The sequence below is a fragment of the Notolabrus celidotus genome, chromosome 16 (assembly GCF_009762535.1).
Source record: "Notolabrus celidotus isolate fNotCel1 chromosome 16, fNotCel1.pri, whole genome shotgun sequence".
Taxonomy (NCBI): Eukaryota; Metazoa; Chordata; class Actinopteri; order Labriformes; family Labridae; genus Notolabrus; species Notolabrus celidotus.
Genome location: NC_048287.1, coordinates 8,476,476 through 8,500,042, shown reverse-complemented (window position 1 = coordinate 8,500,042; position 23,567 = coordinate 8,476,476). Strand labels below are relative to the sequence as shown.

The 23,567-nt window shown below is 42.1% G+C and overlaps 1 protein-coding gene across 2 annotated transcripts in view; it reads right to left on the bottom strand.

Moving 5' to 3' along the window:
• The window catches only part of gatad2b (GATA zinc finger domain containing 2B), a 59,360-nt gene extending 43,223 nt beyond the window's left edge, over positions 1-16,137 (bottom strand). Inside the window, exon 1 of one of the 2 annotated variants that reach the window (XM_034704664.1) lies at positions 16,005-16,137. The gene's annotated coding sequence lies outside the window, so the exon portion shown is untranslated. The remainder of the gene's footprint in view (positions 1-16,004) is intronic. The other variant, XM_034704665.1, reaches the window with a different exon arrangement.
• Positions 16,138-23,567: the final 7,430 nt, after the last annotated feature.

The following is a 23,567-nucleotide window of genomic DNA, read 5'->3' as shown; positions in this document are numbered from 1 at the left end:
TGTGCGATTTCACAGATACTACGTCCATTATTTACACAATCTATGGGGACCACAAAGTGAACGAGGTACCTGCCTATCTGTTCTGCTGTTGGGCTGGACCAACCTGAAGGGGCGCTTTATTGTGAAGTTAACGTGTGTTTACTCAGTAGTATGTCAGCGCCTGTTGAAGGTGGGGAACGTTGGCTTTACTTTGTGTTTTTTCCACGTCACAGTCTTCTGTGTGTGATGTCTTTGGGTCAGTTAAGGACAAGAATCTGGTCACAATGGAGTCTGATACACTAACAAAGGATAATTAAGATGTAATTAAAAACAAACTGTGATGAGATACAAAGTGGACCTGCACACGCGTGTCAGGTGAGATGACTGATTGTATTGATATGCAGATTCAATTCACCTGCTTCACATGTGGAGGAAAACACACTCACAGTTCTGGACCTCATTCTTTACCACACAGGTGACCACACGGAGTAATGCACTGACAGATTTCTCCGTCCAGCTTAGCACCTTTCAACACCACCAGCTGATGGTCAGGTATCATCACAGGTGAAACTATCAGGGGTGTTGATGCCTCTAACATCATTTGAAATGAATCTCAGTACGTGGTCCTCAATCCAATTTAAGGTGATTTCTATTTGATTATGTGCTGATTTATCATGTCATCCAAAAGTGAATTCAGTGATTCAGATTTTCACACACTGGCTGTCATCACTCGGCCCGTAACCCTTAGTAACCTTAAAGGGGAGTGCACAACTCAAAACAATGCTTTATAAACTGATGCACTGTACACAATTTGATAGATCTTTGTTGTACATTTAAATCAAATCATTCAAATGTTCTCAACCTGAGGAAAATAAGAATCTACAAACTACAATTCACACAAATCTCCTCTTACACAAAAGACCTGCTTCCTGTTAACACCGTCAAAAATTATGGATGAAGAAGCTGATCAGAAAACTAAATCCAGATACAAACTAACAAACTGTCTGGTTTCTTTAACTTTCACTCAGGAGCAAAAACCTGCCTTTAAATTTAAATGAAATAATGATTTGGTATTGATCGTGATAATTATCGATTTTGACCGATATGAAATATTTTATTGTGATAACATCATTTCAATATCGTCCAGCTCTACATATATAATACTTTGAATATTAGTGAGTCCAGAGTTTAAAAACCTTGTGTGACGGGTCAAACTGAGAGTCAAGGAGAGGTACATTAGCAGAGTGCTCTGTGGATGATGTTTGTCCGCCTCTGTGGATAGGGTTGTTGATTTCCTAATTCAGGATACATTAATCTAGATTGCTAATGCAGATAAAGAGGCTTCTTTACATCACACTTTAAATAGTAAACACACCCTACTGCAGAAGGAACATTTACCAGACAACAAGAGTTTAATGTTTGTCAAACTAACAGAATCCATCAGGGATCCCCTGACTCCTTATTTATGAGTATATGCTGAGACCCAGTCTAGAACTTTTGTATCTATCCTTGGTGGGGATTACAGGTATACAAAATGAGTCTTGGTCTTTTTGCACTTGCAGGAGCGAGCTGATGGTGTTATAGTCAGCCTGTTGGCTGTTTCTGCTCTGAGACATGTTCTTCAGTGAAACTTATTGCTCCATCGTTGACAGCAAAATGTAGGACGCAGTAAAAGAGGAGGGAGGTAGGAGGGGAAAACAAGTAAACACAAATAAACCAATGGCATAAATAAATAAACACTCATATTAAGTTTTGTTGCTTTTGAGTGACAGCTGGTGATAAAATGAGAGATCTGGTCAGTCTGTGTTAGGGCCTGTGTCCACTGAGGAGGTTTTGTGCTGGTAGCGCCTCTTTCCATGCTACTAACCCCAACCTAACATGCCTGAAAATGGATTACCACAAAATCCTGAAGGCTCGGGCTGCCAGAACAGAACCAAACCAGAAACCGTCCCTATTGAACTATTGGCTGACAGTATTGTTTCAACCCCAGTGGACACAGGCCCTAAATCATACCACTTGCAGTGATCAGTGTAATCCTTGGATTGCACCACTGGCTATCCATGAGATTAAACGGAGACATTCCTTGAATTATTGTTATAATAGTATTAATCTAAAAAAAAACCCTGCCAACTACTGTGGTCTATTTATAGACATGGAAAGTGATGGTCATTTCCTCTCTTTATTTATGGGCACATTGGATGTAAAAAATGATGAGTCCTCCAGGCTGTTATGCTGCCCCCACAGTGGCAGTGATTCAAACCATCTGTCGGGATCACCAGAGTCAAATTTTATTGATCAGTGGACTCAAAACTTTCAAAGCTTTCAATGACACTTTCTTCATCCTGACAGACGATGATGTTTAAGGACCTGATGGTTTGCAGGGCGAGAGAAGGGTCACCTTTGCTGCCTCTGGGTGGTGTGACACAGGGTTAATCAGGTCGTCACATTGAGATTTTTGCATAAGGGTGGAGAAGGGATATAGAACATGTAAGTACATTTCTGATTTTCTTTGAACGGGTGTAAATGGTGGATAAAATAAAGCTTTTCAATCAACAGATCAGCAGGCTGTAATGTTGCTGTTTCAGTGTATGGTTTAAAAGTGGTTAAGCAAACAGTAACCACCAAAGCACAGAGTGTCCAAGCACTCCTCAGAGTGGACTCCAGCTGACCTCAGTTCACATCAGTTAGCTTTTAGCCTTATTGAGACTCCTTTGTGTAAAGTTTGCAGCCTGTGATGATGCTATGCTCTGTGTACAACGCTTCAACCTCAGGAGCTGAAAGATGAATCTGATGCAGTATTGCATAAAACTGCAGTTCTTTAAATGTCCACTTGAGGCTGGCGGTAAAAGCAAAGTAATCCCATCAACACTGGTAACACCCATGGTAAAGGGCAGATGTTTTCAGCAAAAATGCTCACAGTCTCAGCTTTGCCTTTCTGTTTGTAGATGATCCAAAGTTAGGTTGAGTCAGCAGCTCCGCCTTCATTTGGCTTCAAACCTGTCTCCAGGAACTAATGTGTGACGTCACTGAGACTACGCCCATGTTTTGGACAGTCTATGGTCCAGCCAAGCGGCAACCTTCGGTCTCAAACGATGAAGCCCATGCGGAAGTGCTATAAACTGCAATACATCGAAAATCCACTTGAGGCTGGCTGCAGAAACACCGGTAATCACATAGACATGAATGGGAAAAAGACAATCTTTGCAGCATTAATAAACATGTTTACAGCCTGGTTCAAAAAACGGCTTAGCCCTACGAAGCTAATCTCTCTATCGGCACACACTGTACGGGGGGTGAATTTTTTTCTAACGTGACGGTTCAGAACATATTAAGATTACGAGTTTGACCCAAATAAGGACATGACTGACGTGACTCCCGGTCGGGAACACATGGCTAGGAGGCTTACACTACGTCACACTCTGCCTGGTTGAGTTCAGCATTTCCAATATGGCTGCCGCTGTCGATTGTCTTCAAAACAGCTCTCAGGAACAAGATGGGTGACGTCACGGATACTACGTCCATATTTTATACAGTCTATGGGTCCAACAGCAGAACACACCTCAGCCCCCCAGTGATACCTTGTAGTCATTACTGCCTGTCTCACTGCTGCTGGATGACCAGTCGCCAAGTAAACCAGTTTATCAATAACCCGCATGTTCAACAACACAATCTAAACATATCCAAGCTCCAAACTGCTTCAGGCAGACTTTAACGTGACAAAACGAGCGAGAGCAGCAGTGGACGTAGAGAGGAAGTGACGCGAGCGAGCGCTGCTAATGAAAACAAAGCAGAGAATTTGTAAAAGAAGACGATATTTTCTGATTGTTTGTTTTTCAGAGCTTAACAACAGAGAAACAAACATGCCCACACATGGGTTGGTAATTAAAAAACAGAAAACTATAGATTTGTGTGCCACGTAGTTCATCCTTTTCTGTTGTCTCCAAACTGGTACCAATACTGATTCAATACAAACTGCTTACAGGTATTGTGATAACCCTTTATCTGCTTGAAGTAAGATTTGAGTTGCTCTACTTCGTCATTTAGAGTTCAAACTATGTCAAAATATGTCCCAGGTTTGAAGATCCCTGACCTACTCTCTAAAGTCAGACATCTGTTGAAGGATCCTTCCTAGAAAAACTTGCTCATAAAAGAATGAATGCTTTGACTTTGCTGCTCGGGGTAAAACTATCTACAGAGAAATGTCACCGATTTTTTCCTCTTGTGGACAACAGAGGTGAGTGTTCCTGCTTGCAGTTCTGCTCCTGCTACAAATGAACGTCGTGTTCCTTTAAAAAAGGCAAAGACGTAATTTTCTCTCTCTCTGTTTTTTCTTTTTTTTTAATTTATTTATTTTCACCCAGGGAACAGAGGACAGTGAAAAACGCACTGAGCCAGTCTGAGCCGGTTTGTAACCTCAGGGTATGGAATTATCTCTTAATGTGTAGCCGTTAGCGGTCAGGACGTCGAACAGTGAGACAGTCAGAGAGAGAGAGACACAGAGAGAGAGAAGGAGGTGAGGAGGAGGAGGAGGAGGAGGAGGAAGAGGAGGAGGAGGAGGAGGCCCGGTGTTTTCAGAGCAGAAAGAGGAAAATCTCTTCCTTTAAGAGCTGGCACTTTGACAAGAAAAGAGTGAGAGCAGAACTTCAGACCACAGGGTGGGGCAGACGCTGTTTCACCAGCCCAACCAGAGGAAAAGAAAGAAAGAAAAAAAGCAGCGGGAACACGAGACGTTTAGTCAGAGCGAGGCACGGCGAGGTAGACATCTTAAAATGGGGCCGAACGTGGCAGCCAGGAGGAGTATCAATACACACACACACACACACACACACACACACACACACACACACACACACACACACACACACACACACACACACACACACACACACACACACACACACACACACACACACACACACACACACACACACACACACACACACACACACACACACACACAATCACACACTCATCATCAGCAGAGAGATATTAGCTACACTAATCCTTCACACTGAACACCACCTTACATCTGCACACTGCATTCTGGGTATTTTAAGAGCTAATGCATCAACGCTGGATGCTGCCGTTTGTTTACATCTGGAGGAAATGTTGCAGAAGCTATTTTTAGACACATTACACCAAAAACACAGCAGACCTGAGACTTTAGACTCAAAACGTCACTATGAGAACGCTGAACTGGATCCTAATCTCTGAGAATAAGTTACTCTCAGACATTTTCAGTGTGCTGCTCACACCGTTATAAAAAAGTATCTTCTTTCTTTGAGCAGATTTAGTGTAGAATCAACTTCTTGTTTTCATTTTGTTATTATTTTTAAGTCCTTTGTTGTCCCTTGTTCAGCTGATGTCAGCAAAACAGGTTACAATGGAAACCTTTGGTTGCAAATTCACCAAATTACAGAGAGAGAGAACAAAAATATTAAGATCCTCTCTGACAGAAACATTGAACATGCAGAACACAGGAGTTGCTGATCTGCAGCCACCTCGGTTGATACGTTTGTTTGTGCAGTTCTGTAACTTTGTGTAAAAATGTTTGGTTATTATGATACTACAACTACTTTTGTAACACGTAATACCACAAAGATCTGTGAGACAGCGATGTGACCTCTGTCTCTGGTTAAAAAAGACTCTTCCTCTTTAAACATAAAGCTCTGTCTCTGTCGGGATCCTTTCTCTGATGCTGTCAGACACTCAGAACAAAAGGATGTTAAAAGTGATTTTACCCCCCCCCCCGATCAGCTCATCCTAAACATTACACATGTGGAATATTTACAATAAAATATCTTGTGTATGGGGAACCCCGAGGACAGCCAGGATCCACTCACATGTAGTACGAAATGACAGCCAATGAGGAAGCCAGCTGACTGAAGAAGGAAGCACAACAAACACAGCCATGGTGCTTACAGTAAACCACATCACACTGATGAAGAGAGGAGCTGGGCAGAAGTTACTTCCTCAATGGATGTATTAGGTTACTGAGCAGCTAGCAACATTTAGCTTTTTGTCGTCTGCCATGTTTGTAGTCACGTTCGACTTCAGATCAACACAGAGCTTAAGCACAGAAAGAGAGTAGAAGAGTTATTTTGTGAATGTTTCTCAGCGTTACCCTTTAAACACCTCCACACAAACAGGCAGAAAGGTGCCAGATGTTGTTTCATCACTGCTGCAGTCGCTCTTCTTCCTGTCTGCTGTGTGTTTCTGCTCTGCTCTCCGTCACAGCCTCTGCACAGTTAACTCTCCTCATTCACAGGATTCGTTTTTGTTGCAGACGCATTAACCGGCAGCAGGACGAGGTGCTGCTAGTAGCGGGCACTGAGCGTCTGTCTCGATCTTTATATCTGTGTTTCTGTGACGCAGTGTGGCGTGTGCGTTTACATTTTACAGCCATGCTCAGTCTCTGGAAAGACGTCCGTAGTGGCGTGAGATTCAGAAACAGGAAATTGCAGCGACTGTCCCTAATGTTTACTCCTTCTTTTGCTATTTAATGCAGTTAGCAAACATCTTAAGACACTCTGTAGCCATCGTCTGGCGGGAATACCGTATTACAACCAGGCACCGGTAAAAACGATGAAAAATGTACTTTTAAAATAAGAAAATATTCGCATTACAAGCATGTCCCATCCCTAATACTAATGTTTTTTAAAGTCTCTTGAAGACACACGATATGTTTAATATCTTTTGCAGACACAACTCAGGTAGCTGCCCTCAGGTAGAAGTGAACCCACCTGGTTCAGAGTGGAGTGGCTGCATGAGAGAAGTACTTTTTGTTTCACACACCGCAGCAGAGTAAAATGTCCAGCTTCGGTCCCTGCTGACTCGAAGGTGCATTCACTACCCTGTGAGCATGAATTCATTAAACTGACAGCATGAACCAATTCATTAGTGAGCAAGGTAATTAATTCAGGAGCAGAAACTATTAATCTGTCTGCGAAGTGTGTCTGCTTCTATTTGATGACACCTGCTCATTTTATCATACCTTTAAAGCCAGACTGAATTCACCGTGCAGGTGTGTAAACAGCACATTAAGGCATGTAAACAGAGTAAAAGTGGTGCAATAGGATGAGACTGGCGTTACAGTACAGCGATGATGAATAAAATAGTGGTCTCCTTTTTTTTTTCTTTGTAAATTTTGTTTTTTACTGTGTTTATTTCTCTGATGCTGCTGCAGTGGCACATTCCTCCAGTTTAGGATCAATGAAGTCCTTCCATCCATCCATCCACTGGTGTCCAGATAAACTACTGCACATCCTCTGTATGCTAGCAGCTTTCTTCTGATATTGCTCAGATTGAAACCTGCACAGACACCTCTCATGAACAGCTCCTCCATGTCTCTTCAGGGTCGCATCTGTATCTCTGTAGTAGAGTCCCGGCCTTGGCTGCACCCTTCAGCTGACGGTGAGCATGAGGACGTTTGCATCCACACAGGTTGACTGCTGTGACCTTGTGTAGCACCTGGCTAAATGCAGCACAGCAATGCAGCAGCGATCTGCACACTGCTGCTTATTCACCGGCTGGATTAGTCACAGCTGCATAGCCTCTGACTGCTGGATCGCACTCTGAGAATAGAGATACAGCTGGTTACCCACCTCCTCCTCTCTCACTCCACTACACCACCTCTACCTGCTCCGTCAGAGTACACACTGACTGATCAATAGGTGGCTCCTCACAGGTTTTACCTTCGTCCACAGCAAAGGGATCTGGTTTAAATGAGGAGCTGATCATGCAGATTTCTCAAACACAGTGTGAAGAATCTGACCTCCCTCAGCCAGGTGAGATACACACCAGATCATGATACTTAGGCCTTGTATCTCGGACGAGGACGGCCCCATAAGAAAGAAAAGTCTTGACACTGTTATGAAAGCGGTCAGCGTGCACACTGTTCCTCAAAAACAGATGAAAACACTGGAGTATGCATGTCAGGCCAGCAGTTGGCGGTATAACTTCGTAATGAAACACCACTGGAGAACATGCACATGAAGGAGTTCTTCAACAGAGCTGAAAGTGCAAACTATTCGACTGGGACCATAACAAGCACGTGTGAACGGGGCTGTGAGTTCAACGTTTTCACCAAGCGGCAACCTCTGGTCTCAAAATATGAAGACCATAAGGAAGTGTTATAATCTGCAGTTCATGGAGCGTCCACTTGAGGCTGGCTGCAGAAACACCGGAAACCACATACATACCTATTCAAAGAAGACGATCTTTACAACATTAATAAACATGTTTACAGCCTGGCTCAAAAAACAGTTTACGCCTGAATATCAAATTTCTCTATCGGCACATACTGTACGGGGGGGGGGGGGGGGGGGGGTTTCTAATGTAACACTTCAGAATATATTAAGATTACGAGTTTTGCCCATTTAAGGACATGACTGACTTGACTGACAGGCGGGAACACACTAGCTGTTGGCGAGGAGGCTCAAACCCCGCCTCTTTACCTCACACTAGCTCGACAGCAGTCAGGTTGAGTTCAGCATTTCCAATATGGCTCCTGCCGATGATTGGCTTCAAAACAGTGCTTCAGAAACAGATGGGTGACGTAACGGATACTACGCCCATTATTTATACAGTCTATGGTTTTCACAGGATCCACGTAAAACCAGTTTTTAAAAGATTTCATTGCAACATGTTTGTGTTTTCAGGCACCATAAACACTGTCTCTGTTAAAAGAACGTCAAAACGCAGCAAAATAAACGGACTTTATAGAAAACTGTAAACAGCCTCTTAAATTCTCATCAGGTGATGTTTCCAGAACATATGTTGCCTCTTCAATTTCAACATGAAGACTTTTGTAAGAGTACCCCATTAGGGATGCAGGTGCAAGCTGACAAGCATAACTTTTATTTACATGAAATCTTTACAGGCTGGTTCAGAAACAGCCTTTGAAGCACTGATCTGACACTGTAGTGATCTGTGGGGCTTCAGAGCACCTCAACCTTTACACCATCCACCAATTGTCCTCTAGCAGCTCAGGCAACAACCAGACGGTTCCTGTTGTGCTGTTTAGCTGACTATAAATGTTTGTTTTTTTTAAACTATACTTAGGAATTTTAATTACACCTTTGTATGGTGACGGTGAACTCTGTTCTCATCCTGATGTGGATTTGTATTTTGAGTTTTTTGGTGCTTGTGCTTCCTTGCTGACGATGTTTCAGGGGTCAAGTCTCTCAGTGCCCATATTAACTTCTGCTTATAATGACACGTCAGCACAAACAGCAGCTGCAGAGACAGCAGCTTCGCCTTGTTCTGTCATTAAGTCTCCCTCTAATTAACCTTAATTGGTGTCAGCTGATTGGACCTGCAGCCTGAGATGTCTGTCATTTGAACCCAAACGCTTACTCATCTGGACAAACTGGGAAACACACACGGAGGACAATAACAGTGATTTGACAGAGGCAATGATTTCAGCTAATAACAATGAAGCTTGTATCACATGTGAGGGTGAACTTTAAAGTTGAGTAAAGTTTGCTCAAGACGCTTCGAGCTGTAAACTCACTGCAGTCGACCAGCTCAGCACTAAACTACGGAGAGCCACAGTCAGCATGTATGTGGGGAACATATGGAGCAGCTAAAGGGAGCAGAGTGACGCCATCATTAATGTTATTAGTAACACCTGTGACTCTCCTGCTGTGATAAGGTAAAATGGCTGCTGTGAGAGGGGACTATGGAGGAGCACAGAGTCTTATTAAACACGGTGTAGTGTCGGGCAGGCTGCAGGGATGAAGCAGCAGCTACAACAAACTGCTCACATGACTGGATGCTCACGAGACGTTTCGACAGTCTACAACGACGTCAAACTTCAAACAGGCAACCAAGGTCAGGAACACCCTCTTTAAGGTGCGATCAGCCGGATTAATCCAGGCCTAAGCCAGGTCGAGGTCTACAGCCAACGTTTTAATCCCACAAACATTCACACAGACTCTGAGGACAGTGAGAGTCCAGAAACTCTCAGCCTTACACAAACATGAGTAGAGAAAAAAAATCACCCCTCACATTTATTCTGTTTCTCTTTGTACTGTAATGCACCGGGGTGTACCAGTGTAATGATCCAGATCAATCTGTGTATCGGCTGAACAATGATCTGATCAAATCCATTGAAAGTCTAAACATGGAGCTACATCGTCATCTTTCAGATGCAAGAAACACAGCAAACCTGGCTGGGCACCTGGATCACAGAAACTGTAGGTAAATAATGACCAACTGGTTTGCTGAGTGCGGCTAAAGCTAGCAGAGCTAGCACCACCACCCTTCAGTCCTCCTTGGAGGTTAACGTCCACATGCCTGTGTTGGTTCCTCATTACTCTGGTTGAGTCAGTTTAACCACACATGGCCTACATACAACTTTATCTCCATTTACCAGATCAACAAAACACGCCATGCTACCAGATGACATCTGTCACCTGTGCTTGTTTACATCCAGGTAGTAGAGCATCATAGCATTATGGCATTCACCACTCACAGCCCCATCTACAGGTGGGTGGTTGAACTACAGCTTAGACAACATATGACTGACAGGTCCAGCCTACAATAATAAAAAACATAAAACACTCAGTAACCAACCAGCAAGGATGTTTAATCGCTTAGTCGACAAAGGGGCCCTCAATGTTAAATGATGAAAATGTTTCTTTTTACACTGAAACTGTGTTTGTGCTTTTTGAGATGATGTTTTCATTTAAACGTTTAACAAATAAAATGTTAAAACATATCAAAATATTTTTTATTTTCTTCAGGTGAAAAGTGTTAAACGCGTTCATTATATTGTCTGAAATTGATTGTTGGCCCGTGGACTGAACTGCACTACAATCATACCATGGCAGAGTTTGCGATATCGGCAAATATTGTATCGTTGACCAAAGCATCGATGAAACATTGTGTCAGGATGAAAGTGGGGATTTACACCCCACAGTGTAAAATAAATCCAGATTCTGAATCAGGAGGCCAAAGTTAGGCTTAGGAGAAAATAATAAAAGACTTTAGTAAATGGCTACAGTATGAAGAGGTCTGCTACTCCTGTTCATACTCTATCACTGCTGCAGGAGTTTAAGAGCTAGAGCAGTCATCGTTGCTATCATTTGAGAAAAAAGGGAGTAAACATCCAAATTAAAGCTTCTAAAACAACAATGTGGGATGCACACAGTGTCAGTGTTGTAAATAATATAAGAAAAAGTTCCTAGTATGATTATGTGCCTTATAAATAAACAAATATCTAAGTGTGTATATTAGATATGACATTCAGTTATTTTTAGGGCTGCAGAATTAATCAAATTTTCACCATTATCACAATATCAGTATCAGCAATTAACACATCGCAATTATTGAAATAAACTTATATATTTTATATAAACAATGAATGGATTATTAAAGACATACGTAGAGATGAAAAAGTTTTAAACAAAGACCCAATATTTTAGACATGATGGGGAACAGAGGTTTGCAGTATCCACGATCAACATGAAGGGGTCTGGGTATAAATCACCCATCATAACACCTCTTCTTTAAAAACAGATTTAAAAATGATAAAAATGGTATTCAGTCGTTAATAATCGTTTGACTTCCAAACAGCAAACTTTCATAAAACCAAACTCTGACATTTTTGTTTTTCCAGTCTTTTACGATCCAAGCTTCAACATCGTCTTTATTTAAGATTCATTTCATACTCGTACTCGGTTTCACAACTCCGTTTGATCGTACACGCCTTAAATCTTTTCTGTGATTTAAAAAAAAAAGATGGAGACTGCCGTCGGTCTCTTCAGAGCTGCATCCACCACACCACGGGGCTAAATCTCCAACTGACGTCTTCATCTTTGGGGTCTTTGTCGCCTAATATCGCTTTACATACAGACCCTCATTAAAACCCTCCCTCTTGTGGCTCTCTTTAGACTCTCAGATCTCTTAACGCATTTCAGGGATGTTCATGAGCAGACAATCTTCAACCCAGCTGGTCTTTTGGGGAACGGTAAAACCGCGAGTCCAAAGATAAACAACCTGCTACATGTCAATTTAAGCAAAAAGCAATCTGAAAAAAGCTCTACCATTGGCTGTTTGCAAATGTTTTGTCTTCGCATCTTTGTGTCTATCGCTTTTGATGTAACCTTTGCATTTGTGTGTATGCCACTGATTCACATCAAGAACCAGCCAGAGGAGCAAAACTCTCAACGGGACCAATCATCTAAAGATCCATCATCCTGAGCAGTGCCAAGAGTTTCTGAACAGTCAGTGCCAGCAAAAACCCGTCAGCAGCTTCTTCAGTCATTCCACAAAGACGCGAAGTAGCGACCACCCAAAGGTGAAGGAGCTGAACAAGACACTCAGTCACCAGCCTCTCAGCATGGTGGAGGGTGCCTCTGCAGGTTAACGATGAACACGGAGCCTCAATACGTTACGTCTAGCTGGTGTTACTTCTCGGATGTAGCTCACCTTAACTGCAAAGCTTTGTCTCAAGTCACATAGAGAAGCTAGGTGCTAATGCTAGTATAGCTGGGCAATATTAAAAAAGATGTTATCACGAAAAACGTTTCATATCAAGATAAATATCAAATTATTGAGTCTCACAGCCCTGTTTTATTTTATATTTTATTTTACTTATTTTTTTATTTTTAAAGTTTATTTTTTGGCCTTTTTGCCTTTATTCCACAGGACAGCTGAAGAGAGACAGGAAATGTGAGATGTGGGGAGAGATCAGGGGAAGACATGCAGGAAATGGTCACGGCCGGGAATCGAACAGGCGACCCCTGCAACGAGGACTGTAGCCTCTGTATGTGGGGCACTTAGGCCAATTGGCCACCAGCGCCCCAATCTGACTTATTTTAAGTGTTTGTTAAAGAGATGACTTCGAGAACAAAAGAGCCAAAACGAGTTGAAAATATTGGCATATCAGCAAAACTCCAGTAGAGTACATCATGGTTCAATGACTAACACAAAAAGCCTGTGAAAGGTCAAGTGCAGGATAGGTGCCATGAGCGCCACCATGAGGAGTCATGTAGCAGTGACACTGTGAGTGAAACTGGAAGGAGCTGTGTTATTATTTTAAATTAAAATATCAATATTTGGCAGCAGTGATACACTAATTGTTTTGCATGAGTCAGGACAACAATATATTACTGTATGGATATTTTGTCCCACCCCTATTGTTCAAAGCCGAGTGCAGCATGAGTCATCAACATTTTGTATGTTTTCCAGGAAATAACTAATAACTGTATTTAAGGAGTTCCTTTAAAAAGAGATCAGTGTGTTTTTAAATAAGGTGATATCAAATCAAAGATGCTGTATCAGTATGGGTCACATTTTAAAGAACAGAAGCTTCTGATCCATCCAAACTGGGAAGCAATGATTGAATAAAGCTGAATTATCTAATAGCAGGTATTTAGACGTGCTCAAAATTATCATTCCTGACAGATTCATGCATTAGAAGTTGGTTTCTATCGTATTTCAATAAAGTCCCACTAATTGAGGCCAAAACCATAATGACATTGTTATATTTTAATCCCATACTACACGACAGCAGTGTAAAGGTACTGTAAAGCTCTGTCCTAACTGTACAGTGTCTTCATCTGTATGCTAGCAGGGCTGCCGGGGGACCCTGAGCCTGAAATAGGAAGAGGAAGGACTCCATCATTGAGAATACTACGGTTCATTCACACTCTTCAACAGCAGGGACCGTTCATTCATACAGACAGACCCACTATCACTGGGAGAGTGGAGGGCTGAGTGTATCAAGGTCTGCCAACTTTTATCTCACAAACCAAAAGGCTGTGCAGACACTTTACCTGCACACGCTCAGGTGGAAGGATCGTGGAGCAAGCGGCACAAGGAGACACAAACAGCTGCTGCAAAGTCAGAGATTACAACACCTCTCCCTGCTGTCAGAGCACCAAACAGGACCGTGCACACAAACGACAAACTGCAGCTTCTCTTCATGGGAACTTTGGCTGTGAATGTGTTTTATTTTATTGTAAAGCAGGACTGTCACATAAATACGGGGGCTATGGGGACTACACTGCACACTCAGGCAGTGGTAGCAGTCATGCATCTGCATGTGACTCATGTAAATCTTGCAGCAGCAGAGCAGACACCAGCTCAGGCCAACAGGCACGACATGAGCGCGTGCACACTGCAGAATAATGGGCAGCACACATTAAATATTGATCCCTGGTTGGTCTCTAACGTCATCTGGACATGTTCCTCTGTTAATCCTCCGCTCTGGACACAATCAGACGCTCGGCCTGGATCACACTGACAGAGGCTTGTCGGGGGGGTGCAGGGGTAGCATAGACCCCCCATGTCACCCAAAACACCTAAAATATGATCAGCTGTTTGCATTTTGAGAGGTAGGACTCATGCTCAGGCTACTTACATATAGCATCAAAAACATCAGTCAATCAGAAACTGCAAGCTTTCAAAATGTTGCCCATTAAAGTATTTTTGACACTTAAGCCTGATTTATCTTCTGCTTCAAATCTATTTCGTTGCATATGCTAGTCTGTCGTGCACATTCTTAAAAATGTAACTACAAATCGAAACAATGCAGACCACAAGCTTTGGTATTGGTCCACTGTGAAGCATTGCAATTCCTGCATTTACAACATTTCTTTATTGGCGTGCATTCTCTCTCCTCTGACGTTTCCTCTCTTCTTCTTTGCAATAATGACAGTAAAATCAGCTGCTGCTCAACATGTATCAGCTCTAACTCTAACTGAATGTGATTGGACTCAGTCAGCTTATTTTCCATCGCACGAATGTTTGCACGTATGCATGTAGCAGAACCTGAAACTGGCAATACGGCTAGCATAGATATCGCACTGCCAACTAGTGTTCAGGCGTCGTATTACAGAGTGACGTGGAAACTCCACTGCACAGATATGTAGTACTAGACATTTTAGGAGTATCTTAATTTGTGACTTTGGACAAACATCCTCTTTTTGTCTCTAAGAATTTAAGTTTATGACATGTATGTGCTGCCTTTCTGATGTGTGCTACCTTTCTGATGTGTGCTACTTTTGGAAGTTTAAAATTGTACACTTGAGGAAGGGCTTAGCCTAAGTTCTTGGAGCAGTAGCCCTCGGTCCGATCCTCACCCTTGGCCATTTCTTCTTTCTCACCCGTCTCTGACTCTATCCACTGTTCTGTCCTCCCACTAAAGGCATGAAAAGGCCTGGAAGTAATGTTAAAAAATGAACATACACAGGATTAAAACAACAGTGTGATGCTTGAATGCTGATTGTCAAAACAGGTATGATGAGTGGAGCCAGAAAGAAGGGTAAATAAATGGTATTCATTCATGTGTATGCACACATACTTGATTCCATCATTGTAAAAGTCAGTGTCCCAGTTGGGCCACCCCAGTCAAAAAGTCTGGACACGCCCCTGCACGAGCCCTTACAGTGAAATGCTGCTTCTGCTGTCAGGCGCCAGGCAGCCATTTAGGTGCATATGGAGCCAGTTGAGTCTAAATGGCTGATGCATTTCGAATTTTTCTTCCTAATTGCTGCGAGGCATCAGCCCCCCCGGCCTCCTCTTAGCGCCTTTTAATCCGCCTCTTCACACAGATTCGCCTCAATATAACTCGATAAAACCATTTTAAGGTGTAATCTGCGCCCCGGTACTCTTTAAATCAACGTGACCGAGTATTTAGAGGAGCCTGGTTCTTTCTCCGGTCTGACTGAACCCCCTGAGACTCCGGATCAAACAATGAAACGGATTGGAGGCTTTCCGCTCTCAACCTTTCCATCACAATGAAATCACAACATCTCTTCTAACAGCTCGGTTATCATCAAATCCACCCTCCGAGGCTTCACAAAGACGTGGACGCTTCTGCTGGTGTTTTAATATATTAAACAGTTGTCTGCTGGTCGCCAACATGTCAGCCCGCATCAATAAACAGCGAACAGAGCCGCTCTATTGTCTGTCAGCGGATCCACCGGCAGAAACACGACACAACAGCCCGCTATCCGTCCGGCTTTTACGGTTACCCCGCCGGAGCCAGGCCCCGCACACATCCCCGGGCTCACCTGTGTCTCCTTTCGGCTCGGTGTGTACCGTCTCCGGGTTCACGGTCCGGTCCTGACGCGCTGCAGCGGGCTCCTCACCACCAGTCCCCGGCACCGGCAGGCAGCACTGAGCCGCTGATTGGGCCTCGGCAGACGGTCGCCCCCTCGGTGCAGCCAGACAGAGCGCTGATTGGTCAGGCTGTGACTCCGTGAAGCCCAGACTAGCAGCTGATTGGCTCTTGGTTTCCCCAAAAGACCCAGACACACCGCTGGTTTGTTAACTCGGAAAGCACCCTGGCAGCTGATTGGTCGGTCATTTCCGCGGCGGAGGCAGAGAGCGGTCTTATTGGCTGGTAGTATGTTGTTGTCTGTGTCTGGACGGAGAGCCATGTTAACTCCAGTGGGGCTAAAGAAACAATGTGTTCGTTTACATTCAGTTAAATAACCGGGCTTTTTACACATTTACATGTTAATTATTTAACCGAAAAAAGCCGGTTTCCTTCACTGAGCTGTCAGTAGTTAAAAGAAACCCTGTTGACACATTTGTAGCCTTGATTCATGTCACACGGGGTTTCTTACGGCTATATAAACACGCATGTGCATGACAAAGACCTGAGACAGGGCAAACAGTGACAGCAGTGCGGATGGAGATGGATGATAGTGAACGTCATGTCTGTTTGCTGTGAGCTCTGTGTGCCCCGTCAGTCACAATGTCCTCATAAATAACACTTCATCCTGCAGTGAAGCGCACGGTACAGGTGTCACTGTTCACAAATAAGTCGGGTAAATGTGCATGTGTTTGGCATGTGATAACTGTATATCAAAGCACATCTGCAGGTCTGTCTATAGTCTGGTTTTGTCGGTGCAAGTTGTTCTGAGGATTTATTTACATACAGGTTTATGCAAAATATGTAAATGATGCAATAAGGATGCAATAAATCCGGTCCTCTATATGAGTCAGATACCTCTATTATAAAGCAGCTAAGCTGTTTTAACACAGAGAGGATACATTTGTCTTCAGGTGTTTAAATAATACTAATTTAAGATGAAATGTCTTTTTACACATATTTTACCACCTGTGAGGGCACAATAGATTTCCAGCACAACATGACGCTGGTGGACTTGCTGACCTACTTTGCATGTTGATAAATTAAATTATTTATAATCAGCTTAACATAAGATTTCCAGAAATTCCAATTCTGTTAGCAACGTTCTCTGTACTTCTTCCTTTTCAGTCTCAGTCTGTGCAAACATCTGTGTATCTCTGTTATACAATATTAAAATATTTCATGGTTCATGTGCGCCTGTGTTTACACAATGAACAGATTCATTTACAGGATATTGTTTAAAATAAAAGCAGTCCTTTTAATCCCCCCTTTCTTTATGCATTTTGACCTGCAGACAGGACGGTGTCATCTGGAGGCTGTGCAACAATGCACATTACAACAGTCTTGCTTACAGGCTGCAGACAATGAACCAAGTTGGATTTAGCTGGGAGCTGCTGTATATGGTGACTAACATGCAGACTGAGCCCTCTGGTGGCTGCATAGGGTATAACTCAGTTTATCCTAAAGGTATGTGTCACTATTATTAATGAATAGAGTTATTGTAAGCAAGCTCAAGGAGTCACGGTGCTCAATGACATCAATTTAGACTTATTTTTTTGTATTAAGGTTTATATATGTATAGTTTAACCCTCTTTTCTATACTCACCAATTTCCTTTTATTATACTAGAGTAATCTTTTTATATAATTACAGATTATCCAGTGAATATTAAGTTAAAAAACAAAGCAATGTATGGCCAATGTAACATTGCACAATGTTGTATTTGTTCAACATACAATAGATATGACGCTTTCCATAATTACAGAAAGAAAACAAAAGGTAAAAACACATCATCTTACCCATAAAAAAAAACATCTGTTGACCAGGACAACTTTTGTATAAAATTAATTCCTGTTATTTTTTACGTAGAAGAACAACAATTCTTTAAATGTGAATCAGTGATTGTTTGTAGATCCTCTCAACCATTTTCTGTAATTAAAAACAGGTTGAGTTTGTCCTGAAACTAGCAGTATTTAATTATTTTACACATTTTTCATAAAACATTTAATAAAGCTTAACAGAGCTAAAGACATAAACCATAGATACGGTACGGTACGATACAGTAAAAATACTCTACGATACGATATGCTACGATACGATATGCCACGATACAATATGATACAATACGATACGATGCGATACAATACGATACAATACAATACAATACATGCTACGCAATGCGATGTGATACGATACGGTATGATAGGATACAAAACGATACGATAGAATAGGATAGGATACAATAAAATATGATGCCATAAGATCAATACGCCATAATTACTTGTCGTACAATAGCTTACAATACAATAAAATACAATACGACATGATATGATAGGTTACAACACAATACGGTATGATAGATTAAATTTGATACAATAAGATAAGACAACATGATACGTTACTATCATGCTTATACAACATGATATGATACAAGAATATTTGAGACAATAAGATTTGATACAACCCAACATGATATGTTATGTTACTATTCAATACAATATGGCACAATATAATACATAAACTAAAATCTGATACCACAAGATTCAATACAATAAAACCCAATATGATGTGATATGATATGATGTGATATGATATGATACGCTAAATGCAATAAGATATGAGAGGAGACAATACGACACAAAAAGGCTACGATACTGTCAGGCGTTCACCCGGGGGAGCTACCCACGGGACTTAAGGGTAAAACTTCTTTCAACCAGTAATTTCCATAGACTGTAAATAAAAAGGTAATCTCCAGTCGGGTCCTGCCCCTGATTTACACCTGCCCCTGTTTGAGCCTTAACAAGCATTACATAAAAACAACCAAAGCTGCCCAGGGAGCATGCTCAGAGGGTGATGTACTCACCAGGGAGAGACGGCGGTCCTTCTTCATGAAACAGATGTTAGACCAGAGTTTATTCAACTCTCAGAAAAATGAAGAGAGGGGATATTTTCTTTTTCTCAATTCATTTTCTTTCATCTCTCTCATCTTCCAAGTTGTGTTGAAGCTCTGATATTTATTCTCTGAGCAGAGGGTGTGGGTGTTACACTGGACATTAGGAGCCACCCACAGTCCCTCTACTTGATCCAAAGTTGATAAAGTTCGTCACAGACGTTGGTGCAGGTCAAATGTCATGTACTTGTACTTGTACTTGTACTTGTACTTGTACTTGTACTTGTATCTCTCTTTTCTAGTCTGTCTCACCACTCAAAGGGCTTTTACACTACTCATCACATTCACACATTCACACCCATTCACTCACTGATGGCAGAGGATGCTAGTAGGGACCATCAGTATTAGCTAATCTCATTCATAAACATTCACACACCGCTGAACAACAGCAATTTGGGGTTCAGTGTCTTGCTCAAGGACACTTCGGCATATGACTGACTGAGCTGGGATCGAATTGTGTGTCTGTGGTCTCTTTTGAGATACCTCCATGCTCAGTGGCCTTGGAGGTGCAGAGACACTCGTCTTTAGGAAGTATATGTTGTGGGTGCTTTCCCTCTTTTTATTTTCTTCCTGCCTGTCATATTTCTTAATGGAAGGAGACAGTGATGTACAGGTTGACAGCTTCTGATGCTCAAGTCAAATGAAAAGTCTTCAGACTTCCAACAGATAGGATGTAATAAGATATAATAAATTAGATACAATACCAAAATTAAACACTGTACGATTTAGTGGTTACCTCAAGGGTTGAAAAATGAATCCATTGTCATTTTAAAATAAGTTGCTTTTTCTATTTATCTATGAATTAAAATGATTGTGGTGTGTTAGAACATTAAAGTTGATCCATGATCACGATGGTAGAGCCTCAATGACACAAGACTTCACTGAACTGTGACAATACACCAGACTGTTGATCAGTAACAGCACAGAATATCGCCTTGAGTTGTCAGCTCTTTTGTTTTTTCTGCTGACTAACGGGACAAGAAAAGATGTTTAATTCTTATTGTTCAAATTTCCACTGGTTGATTTTTTCCTGACTCCAGCTCTCCTTAACACACGGCATAACATCATATGTACTCAAACTGACATGAATAAAAGTGACTAAGTATTTTTTCCCAAATGTTCAAATGGGCCTTTACATATTTATCTTGCCTGGGCACCTTTTGGTTCCTGTTAGAATCAGCTGAGTATACAGGACTCTGGTTGGGCTTGGTTTTGCAGTTTAAATGTGCGCCCCATAAAAAGGCTACAGTCTCTGTAGCAGCGGCTGCTGGCCGCTTTCTCTACTCCCCACATGTTCTGTCTCTCTTCAGCTGTACTCTGTGCTCTGTTTTTGCAGCTTCCCTACACACTGACAGTTTTTTTTTCTTCAGACAGAAGAATCAAGGTGTCTTAGGTACTTCAATATAGATCAATCTGAGTCTGAGTGATACTATCAAACATCAGAGGTTTCAGACAACATAAAGAACCTCTTAGCGGGACAATGTCATAAATCACGGTCTGATGATGACAGGCGAACAGGCGGCGGTGACACGGCATGTGCTTTGGATGAGGTGATGTGGCGAGAATAGAAGCTGTGATCCATAAACCAAACATCAATCCATCAATTCAATGCACTGTTAATTAATTCTGTTTTATTTTACATCAGTCTAAAGGAACACTTTAACTCAATGACTGTGCTGTATTTCATCTTTATGAGTTGCACGTACCAAAAATGTTTGTATCTGAAAGCTTTTATACCTTTGTGTTTATTAAAATGGAAATAAATGTATTGAAATCATTTTTGTATATTGTTGCTGATGTAATAGAGCGATTGATTGCTTGCTGTTTACGTTATTTTATTGTAGAACTGACATCCAATGAGGGATTGAATGATTGTGATTTAGCTCTGTGCACTGCCAAGTTGCAGCTTCATTTTTTTTATTCATTGCTCTTTACGTATAAGACAGTGTTGGTGAATATTGTGAGTGGGACACATTATTCTTTTCGGACTTTGACCTGTTGATTTAAGTAAAGTATTAAGTATTATATTCTGAAGACCATATTGCATGTGTTATAACTCAAAATGTATTTTCTCTACAAACTTATAAATCTGTCTTCTTGTTGACTCCCCCCTTATCTTTGACACATCTACAACTACAGGTTACAGCTGTACCCGATACTACTTAGAAGGGTTCTTTAACTTATTATATCTACTAGCATGTATCCAAGTTTATATTTATGTATCACCAAAGTATAATAAACCAGAATTTTTTTATATATATGTGTCAATGTTTGGCTCTCACAGCTTCCGTGAGGAACATCTGGGTTGTGTTGATTTTGGCGCCCCATGTGGACATCTTCTCCCTTTGTTGCTCTTGCCCTGGGGACATTAGTTGTGTTTCACATAAAGGTCGAACCTCGGATACAGAGGGAACAATGTGGTTTTCGTCTTGGCCGTGAGACAGTGGACCAGTTCTATACCCTTGCAAGGCTCCTGGAGGGGGCATGGGAGTTTACCCATCCAGTCCACATGTGTATAGAGGACTTGGAGAAGGCCTACAATCATGTACCACAGGGAGCAGCAAGCTATCCGATCCCTGTACGATCAAAGTGAGAGTTGTGTCCGCATACTTGGCACAAAGAACGGACGTGCTCTTGGTGCGTGTTGGCCTCCGCCAGGGTTGCCCCTTGTCACCCATCGTGTTTGTAATCTTTATGGACAGGATCTCAAGGCACAGCCGGGGGGAGGAGGGTCTCCAGTTTGGGGGGCTCAGAATTCAACACTGCTTTTTGCAGACGACGTGGTTCTGTTGGCTTCTTTGAGCTGGGACCTCCAGCAGGCATTGGGGCAGTTTGCGGCTGAGTGCGAAGCAGCTGGGATGAGAGTCAGTACCTCCAATTCTAAGGCCATGGTTCTCGGTGGATTGCCCTCTCTCGGTGGGGAGCGAAACTTTTGTTGAAGTATCTTGGGCTCTTGTTCGTGAGTGGGGGTAAAATGGAGCGTGAGATTGACAGGCGGATTGCGTCAGCAGTTATGCAGGCATTGTATCGGACCATCGTGGTGAAGAGGGAGCTGAGCCGGAAGGCAAAGCTTTCAATTTACCAGTCGGTCTACGTTCCAACCCTCACCTATGGTCATGAGCTGTAGGTCATGACCGAAAGAATATGATCGCAGACACAAGCGGCTGAAATGAGTTTCCTACGAAGGGTGTCTGGGCTCTGCCTTAGAGATAGGGTCAGGAGACATTCGGAGGGAGTTCGGATTAGAGCCGCTTCTCCTCCTCGCCGAAAGGAGTCAGCTGAGGAGGTTCGGGCATCTGATAAGGATGGCTCCCGGACACGTTCCTTTAGAGGTATTCCGGGCATGTCCAACTGGGAGAAGGCCCCGGGGTAGACCGAGAAAGCGGTGGAGTGATTATATCTCCAGCCTGGTCTGGGATTGCCTCAGGACTCCCCAGGAGGAGCTGGAAAGTGTTGCTGGGGAAAAGGATGTCTGGGTCAATTTGCTTGGACTGCTACCCCCTGCGACCCGACCCCGGATAAGCGGAAGAAAATGGATGGATGGATATATAAAAAAGTCATTGTTCTTTCTTTTAACAGTCAAGCATATCAGTCGTCTCACCTTAAGTCAACCCCGCAGCAACTTTTTTTCCCTGCTCTTTTTCAGGATTTTTAAACTTCATCTTTAAAAGTACTTCTGCCTCTCATGTGAGGCAATTAATTGCTGTTCTGCTGAAACATGCTCTGGAAATACTCTTACCTTGCCTAACATTGTCTTATCTGACAAAATAACATTTGTCGCTACTGTTCCCAGTCTACCCTATCCTGTTATGTTCCTACATGTGAGTGACTGTAAAGGTTATTTTGCTTCTTGATGTAATTGTTATAAATTTTAAAAGAAAAGTTAAGAAAATAATCCACGCCATAGAGCACAAAAAGACGAAAAATATATTTAAGAAATATGGAGTGCAATAAATCCATAAACAAATGTCAACATATATAATATCAGAGCAGGGAAATGTTCGACCATTGCACTATTGGCTCTTTGCTTAATTATTATTTAGTATTAATTCTATCTTTATTTTCTGAGTATATTATAATTACTGTACTGTTGTGTCATTTTAATTCGTCTGGACCTCAGAGGGAGGTGTTTGAAGCTTTAAATTTGGATCCATATGAATAATAAGGAATCAGAAGGAGGGGGCACACTGCAGATATTTTAATGTGACCTTTATTGGTGGTTCATTGGTGGTGCATTTATCAGAGAAAAATCACACACAGAAAGACAGAGCAGAGTCTTCATCGGGACAGAAATAACTTGCAAGGACAGCAGGTCAATGACGTCTAAGTTTACCTGCAGAAACACAGAGAAGAGTGGAATTAAATAAATAAATACATACATAAATAAATAAATAAATAAATACAGATATAAAAACAGACAGACAGGCGGACAGATCTGGAGTGTGTCTCAGTTGCTCTGCACAAAGAGCCCTTCACTCATACTGGAAATTCCCCAGGATGCGTCTCATATCACAAAGGTGCAGTCTAC